Here is an 8,566-nt window from a genome sequence, read left to right as displayed (position 1 = left end):
TCTGTGGTCTGTCTGCATCGACTTTGTTGGATGACTGACGTATCGCGAATAAAATTAGTTTCAAAACGACGTGCTGACTGCCAATCAGTGACCGCGATGCAAAAACGCTTGACAGTTTTAGATAGGTGGTCATATAGACTGATAACCTGCAAGTCTACAGTAATGGAAACATAAAATAAAAATGTCTATTCTTCTTTACGCTTTACATAGACGTTACATAAGGAGATTTAATTGAATTTATTAGGCTACATGAATGCAATTCTAGTCAAATAACTGAATGCCCTGTATGATCTTGCTGTGTATGCCATATTGGTTGATATTGTATTGCAGGGCTGTTTCATCATAAGGCTGGCCACTTTTCTTAATGTGTTAAAAATATATATTTTCTCTATTTTTCTGATAAGATAGGCCTACATTTTTCTACAAATGGGTGAATGAGGAAGATCAAGTTTTACGGCCTATAGAATAGAACAAAATACAGCAGTTGTATGTTTAGAAAAGCAAAATTTGAATACTTGCAAAATCATAGATCAAACTGATAACATACACAGATTACTGCTTTTGTGAATGTTGTAACTGAACAAGCAAGTTGTATACTGAGTTTCATTTTAAAGATTAGCATTTTCCCAATGGGTTACTTCTTCTCTATAGTAGCCTACAACCAGTTTGGCACATAATTATTTATTTACTTACTTCACAATTAAATGTTGAACACGTATAGCATGCACCACATTTTAAAATTTCAAGTCATTCTTTTGGTTTAGACCAGTGGTCTCCAACCCTGGTCCTGGAGAGCAACAGGGTCTGCTGGTTTTTGTTTTCACCTTAAAATCAGCTCCCAATTTAGACCCAAGACACCAGGTGAGTTGAGTTAACTGTGTAATCAACTGCTCTAATTGATTCATGAAGTGCAGAGTCACTATGAAAACCAGCAGACCCTGTAGCTCTCCAGGACTAGAGTTGGAGACCACTGGTTTAGACAGTAGTTTGCATAAATTGACATGTTCATGCATCTTGTATACATCCCCACTCCTCTCCACCTCCCTTTATATACCCAGTAAAATGTCCAGTGTTCATTCAACTATAACAGTGTTACTTCAACTCTTTAACAGATAACATTTGAGCCCACATTCCAGGGTGAGACCAAATGTTATCTATTTAGTGTTAAATTAATACTGTTAGAGTTGAATCAACACTGGACATTTTACTGTGAACATGCTATGTGTTTTTTTTTTTTAACCAGATCCTTTACATACTCTCACAACAGAGCTCCAGTCCAGCCTGCAGTCTCCTTTTTGGGTCATGTTTCAGCGTACAGTCACACCGAAAGGCAACGCATGTGCTCCTATTTGTTCATGTCACCCCCCCTCACCCCCCCATGACTGAAAGTCACAAGTCACTTGACGGGGGCCACGGCTGCAGTCATGTGAGGTTAGGAGACCGAGGCTTGCATGGCTCGCTGAAGAGAACAGTCAGTAGGGGAGTGAAATTGCACGGCGTGTACAGGCCTCTCCCCAGCTCTCTGACTGTCTGCTGTGTGAAGAAAATCAATGGAAGCCAACAGACATTCTGCTGGTAAGTGTGATCAAAGACAAAAGACATACACCATCACGAAGAGAAATGGTATTCTCTCTCTCTCTCTCTCTCTCTCTCTCTCTCTCTCTCTCTCTCTCTCTCTCTCTCTCTCTCTCTCTCTCTTTCTCTCTCATACACACACCCACACACGGGGAGAGAGAAGCACACTATTATACATACTCGTGGCAGAGTTTGTCACAGCAGTTTAGTTCAGTTTTAGTTCTTAAAGTAAGAAGTTAATCTTGCTTTAGTAAATATGTTTTGGACTTCATTCGTTTTCTGTTCATTTGCCTTTGAAGGAATGATAAGCATCTGGGGCATTATATAATTTTTTTTCAGAGAGATGATTTTGGTTGAGGTTTATATACTTATCACATGTCTTAGGATAACAATTTTTAAGATGCCAGGTGGAACAAAGTTTGCAGCTCACAAGAATATTGAACAGACCTCACACACAGGCTCACAAGTTCATACTGTAGGCCCATGCACACGGAGAAAGCTTGAAGGGAAGTCATGAAGCGTCATCAAATGGGGATATTCTCAGGTGTTGTGCAAAAGGCTGTTTTGCAATCCAAGTTTTTTTTTTTTTTGTCTAGTTTTCGGAAAGTGGTTTTTATACCAGGGTATGTTAAAAGTAGGTTACTTGGCACAGAATTACAATCAGGGGTGTAGCTGAATTGAGCAGAAGTGCTCTTTTACTTCTAGCTAAAGTATTGAGTTTCAATAAAAACATACATACCAAAGAACACACACGACTGTTGGAGGAATGTAAATAGGCAAACAAGAATTTGACAACAGTTTGAAGATCCTGTAGGTCTGTGAGCTGCAAAGGTTGTGTGGGTGGATTCACACACAGCTGGTTTGTGATCTTTTGCCTTTTTATCGTTGGGGTTTTGAGCCTGTGTTGTCAGAAAATACATGTGTTGTACCCTGGCCTTACACCTTTCTCCGACAATAAATGATACAGTAGCCTACGTCTGGAACCCGTTTGGAATACCGAGTATTTTCCTTTGAAAAGCAAGTAAATATTTTTCAAGACAGAGCCTGCAAAAAGAACAAGCTATCAAATCAATAATTTAGAAAAATAAGTACAAAAAAATCGAAATAGATTCATAAAAATAAAATTGTTTAATACACGTATGTATAACAGTAATGATTACAGTTTGTTAAGGAAGGTTCATGCTTGAAAAGCAGCCCAGTTTATCAGTCATTTGATTATGAGGTTCAGGATTTCCCCGGCTCAGCCCACGGAATTTACAGAACGGAAGCGATGTATCGAATACTTAACCAACATTTCCTCCTGCCCTAGCGGGTGTGCTTTTCTCAAAACTGCTGGGGTGCGCACTTTTATAATTATCATAAAAGTACGAATTGCTTTTTGATTTTTTTAAATCCCCGTAATACGCATATTTGCAAATATACATATCTATTTTGTGGCACAATAAGATGTATTATCGCGATACCCACTTGTGCAAATATGCTGGCTCTCACTCAAAGGGATAAGACAGGGACTTTCCGTAGCTAAATGAGTACAGTGTCTGTTAAATGGAATATACGTCTATGCAAATCTGTAGTAATCAGTTCCTATATATACGAATGAGATCAAATCATGAGGCCAGTGCAATATCAAATGGAGGCGGTATGCGTTCATTTTCACGGCACGTATTTAGCAGAATGAATCCACAGCACTGCCGGCGGAGTTGAAGTACGGGTCGCTGAATGACTCACACAGCAATGACTCCTCATAAGCCTCATTGGTTTAACAGGGGGAAGAAAACAAGGAAGAAAATGAAAGAAAAAGTGAAGCTATGAAAAGTGATAAGAGCGAAAAAAGGCCAGTAACGACTCTGAAGTTTCGGTGAGTAACTTATGCTTCATAGTCCAATTATTACTCCGATGGGAATCGGTGTTTAAGAACCATCAAATAAAAAAGAACTGCTATTTTTCTTTATAAATAATGTGTGCGTCGAAAAAAAGTGATTAATGGAGTTATTGCGTTTGTAAAACTAATATGTGTTTTGACCGTCGATATTGAAAATACAACAATCACACACACACATACACACACACACACACACACACAAATATATATATATATATTGTTCTGGATGTAAGTTTTACAATAGGCCTGGATCAGAACGGATACCGTTCCATGACTGTACTTAAGCTTCAGTGAGGAAGACTCATGAAAGAAAACGAGGAAGTCCTAACTCACAGGCAGACGGCAAATATGATGTGGTTTTGTTTTTTATGTATTTATTTGTTGAATTTCTCCATTCTTATAAACCCCCCATCTCTCTCTGTCTCTCGAATAAAACTACATAAAAGTCAGTTAGTTAATGTTTTCAGTGAACGGTAGATGAATAATCCTCCAACTACCTGATGCATATGGGAAGTTAATATGTTCATTAACAGTGGCCTGATTATTCAACATGCCCGTGACATAATTTTTAATAACCTAATATATACAGAATTTGAATGTCATATTAATTTGAGGCCGTATGTGTGATTTGAAAAGCTGAGAATCTAGAAGATCATTTTTCATTGTCTAATTTTGTCAAAAGGTAATCACTTGAATTTTAGCTGAAGTTCTTAATTAATACGGCTTCTGCTACCTGGAAGTGTCAAATACAAATTTAAACTGTCATACTTTATTTTTAATTAAATGTCTAATTAAAATTGTATAACATGACTATTTTATATACAATATTATACGATGATATTATAAGACAATTTTGAAGTGGTTATATTAAAACACTAAACGCTGCAATAATAATCAAAAAATGACTTAAACTATTATTACTACTACTATTTTAATAATAATAACAATAATAATAATAATTGCCTGAATTTTGCTTTCAAGAGTCAATGATTGTACTGCTTTAAAATTAAATAACAATTCTAGTTGTCAATGCTAGTATTGTTGCAATCCTACTATTATTACTGTGACTACAACCTACTACTACCATAAATAATAATGATCTGCTGGTGGTGATTGTTTTATGGAAATTGTTTGTGTAAAAAACACAGCTCTACATCATGTATGCCAGTGATATGCATATTGATAAGCACTGGCGGCGCTGATTATTAACTTTCCCATAAAATTATATGCAAATATTAATTTATTTGACATTTGTGTTGTCCTCAGGGTCACTGTCAGTGAAAAACACCTACATTTATTTATTTATTTATTGTTTCAGCGTGTAATTTGATGGCTTTTCCGGGCATGACTTTACCATTTGAGAAAAAGTGAAATATTGCCCTTTTTATATTTTTAATTAAAAAAAAAAAACAGTACACCATCAAGGTGCAAAAATTGTCTTATGAGTATTTTTTTAACACTGCAGTTATGAAATCAGAACTCATAATCAAAGTTAAGCACCACACATCTATTACAGCAAAACAATCAATTACGATTGTAACATTGTAGACTGAAGAAATACAGTTTCTCTGGACTGTGATGCAGGAAGACAGTTATTCACAGATTTACTGATGAGTGACAGGTAGTTTCTTCATGAAAAGAAAATTGACTTAAGGTTTAAAATTCAGTAAAGAGGCTTTATCACAGGGTGGGTCATTTTTGACCCTGCTGGCATGTGGTGCATGCGTAATATGAAAACAACACAAGGGGTAAGTAAGTAGGTGTGGCTCAAAGATTTTTTTCCAATATGCTTAATGGATTGGAGCTGCTGGACAGAACTATAATAGTGCTGCAGGATAATTTGTTGCATGTGTGTTATGCTAATTTTACAAAAGTGGCCGTGTAGAAGATGAGAATTAGCAGTGGCCCTTCGGAGAGGAATTAGAAGAACAAACTATATGAGTGCCCTACTTAGTATTTACTGAGTCTATGAAAAGTACGAGAAATGCATTTGTCTAATCTAAAATGCAGCTGAAGAAAATTTACATATCTTCCATAATTCCTTGATGAAAAAAAAAACAGCTTCCCTATCATCATTTTATTTAACCCCTGTGTTGTTTGCAAATTATGAATGCACCCCATGATCGCACGGACACAAATGACCCACCTTTGACGGACCTCCTGTGATAAAACCTCTTTGTTGTATTTTAAGCATTAAATCAATATTTTGCATGCAGAAACAACCTCTCACTCATCAATAAATTTATGAATGACTGTTTTCCTACTTCACAGACCAAAGAGACTATATCTTCAGTCACCTCCACTTGTTTTTGAAACAAATCGCACATCATAATTGTTTGTTTATTTTTTATTTCTATTTTTTGCTGTGAGATGTGTGGTGCTTAACTTTGATTATGACTTATGATTCCATATGTGCAGGGTTAAAAAAAGACCCAAACGACCATCTTCGTGTTGCAATTTTGTTCTGCTTTTATAAAAATATAAAAAAACTGCGTCGTTTAACTTTTTCTAAAGGTAGGGTGATCCGGGAAAAGTAATCAAATTTTGTGCTGAAATTTTTTTTTAACAAATTTAGTGGAGTTTCACTGCTGTTAAACATTGGAAAAGGTCATTTGACCTTTAAGAAATCAGGAAAGTTAAGCAATGTGTGCTGAACACATTCACACTCTAATTTGCGAGCCCTCCCTTTGCAAGTATAGCACTTCTGAGTCATCTTTTAATGTGTTTATGAAATTGGTGAACATATTTGGAGGGGATCAAATTGGTGAACATATTTGGAGGGGGTCTTTGGTAACTGCTCCATATAGTTTTGGTCTGTGCATGTGGACTGCTCTGTTCAATTCAAACCAAACATCGTCTTCAGACTGAGAGGACCATCGCAAAACTTCTGTAATTTCTGGGTTGATCTTGAGGTACGGGTGAGATCATTGCATTGCTGTCTTTTTCTTTGAATAGTTGTGTTAGTATGAAACAATATAATTTTCCTGTGTTTTTTTTTTTTTTAGTATACAGACAAGCATGCACACCCACCCACACACACACACACACAGACACACGCACACATAGTTGTTTTGGTTCTGTACTCCTGCACATTGGATTTAATATAAAACAGTGAATATGATGTTGAAGTGCAGGCCGTCAGTTTTCATTTTAGGGAATGTACATCCATATTGGGTGAGTCATGTAGGGGCCCTTCATATTCTCCCCATTTTAGGTGAGCAAATGTCATTGGACAACTGGCTGCTCAGCTGCTTTTTGCCCAGCTAACAAAAGGTTCTTTGTCTAGGCGTGAAATTTGCACTTGGAGTCTGTTGCTGTTGTCTCTCAACATGACGACCAAATATGTGTCAATACCAATTAAGCAGGCCATCGTGAGGCTTTAAAATCTAAATAAATCAACCAGAGACATATATAAAATGTTGGGTGTGTCAACATAAACTGTTTGATACATAGTTAGGAAACAAGAATGCACTGGTGAACTCAGCAATAGCAAACAACCAGGTAGATCACGGTAGACCACTGCATTGCATGACCTACCAATGCTTTCAATTGTGCAGAAAAACCCCTTTTCAACTGTTGAACAGATCAAGAACAGTCTCCAGGATGTAGTCATAAATGTGTCAAAGACTACCCTAAAGAGAAGACAACACCAGCATAACCTCAGCGGGTTCGCCACAAGATGCAAAACTACAGGCAAGCCTCAAGAACAAGAACGGACAGGTTAGAGTTAGCCTAAAACTGCTTTAGAAAAACAGTACAGTTCTGGAACTAAGTCTTATGTACAGACGATATGAGTATTAACCTGTAACAATGTGATGAAAAAGGAAAGTGTGGAGAAAGAAAGGGACTGCTCATGATCCAGAGCACTCCCTTCATCTGTGAAACATGGTGAAGGGGGTGTTATGGCTTGGGTATGTATGGTTTCCCCGCTTGTTTAAATTGATGATGTGACTGCTGATGGCAGCAGCTGGATGAATTCTGAAGTGTACAGAAGCATCTTAACAAAAAGTGGAAAGTGTTTTTGACTGGCCAGGTCAATCACCTGTCCTGAATTCAATCGAACATGCGTTTCACTTGCTGATGACAGAAGGCACAATGCCCCAGCAGGGCCGGCCCATGGCATAATTAGCACTATGCGGTTGTTTAGGGCCACAACCGCTAGGGGGGCCACACGACCACGAGGGGGGGCCACACGATCCAATGTCTGTCTAAGGTAAATAACGTTATTCATCCCCTATCGCAAAACTAGCGGTATAAATTGAAAATGGAATGGCAACAGAACATTTCATAACAATGTAATGCAAGAAGGATTTTTTTTTTTACCAAGTGCCCCCCTCCCCCTGCTCCATGGGTCGACACAGAGTGCAACAGCAGGCTGCAGTACAGCCCTGGCAGAGCAGCATCGGGGAGGACACCCAGTGTCTGGTCATGTCTACGGGTCGCACTGTCATCGAATGCAAATAATTTCTGACAAAGCACAAAATATGAATTTCATTCAGATTATGTTCATTTGTCCAATTACTTTTGCTTCCCTAAAAATGGAGGAAAGGACTGTAATTCCTACACGGATCTCCCGATATGGATTTAAATAAACTCAAACAAAAGCTAACAGTCTGTACTTTGACCTCATATTCATTGTTTCTTATCAAATCAAATGCGCTCGAATACAGAGCCAAAACAACAAAAATTGTCTCACTGTCCCCGTAATTTTGCATATAAAGACTAAAAGTAGGTCATGAATGCAATGAAACCGCCTTTTCTTTTCCATCCAAAAGATGAAATAGACGATGTTCCCTCAGAAAAAATGAATAAATACCATCTCTGCTTTTTCATTCCAGAAATGAGTTCAGAGAACCAGCTTGTGAGGGACGACCCACTGTGAGTTCTGTGAGTTCCCGGCTGTGAGAACTGAATTCCAAGGGTTGTGAGTTCCTCCTCAGCCCCTGGATCTCAGTTCTTCAGCCTGGTGTTCTCTGTGTGCACCGGGAATGGCTCTGCTCCAATCAAGTGTCAGCACCTTCTAACCAATCAGAATGGCTCTGCACAGAATCAATCGCCATGACCTTCTTACTGCGCTGAATTACTCTGCACCAATCACAGCTCACGCTG

The sequence above is a fragment of the Anguilla rostrata genome, chromosome 9 (assembly GCF_018555375.3).
Source record: "Anguilla rostrata isolate EN2019 chromosome 9, ASM1855537v3, whole genome shotgun sequence".
Lineage (NCBI taxonomy): Eukaryota > Metazoa > Chordata > Actinopteri > Anguilliformes > Anguillidae > Anguilla > Anguilla rostrata.
Note: the sequence above shows the minus strand (reverse complement) of the source record.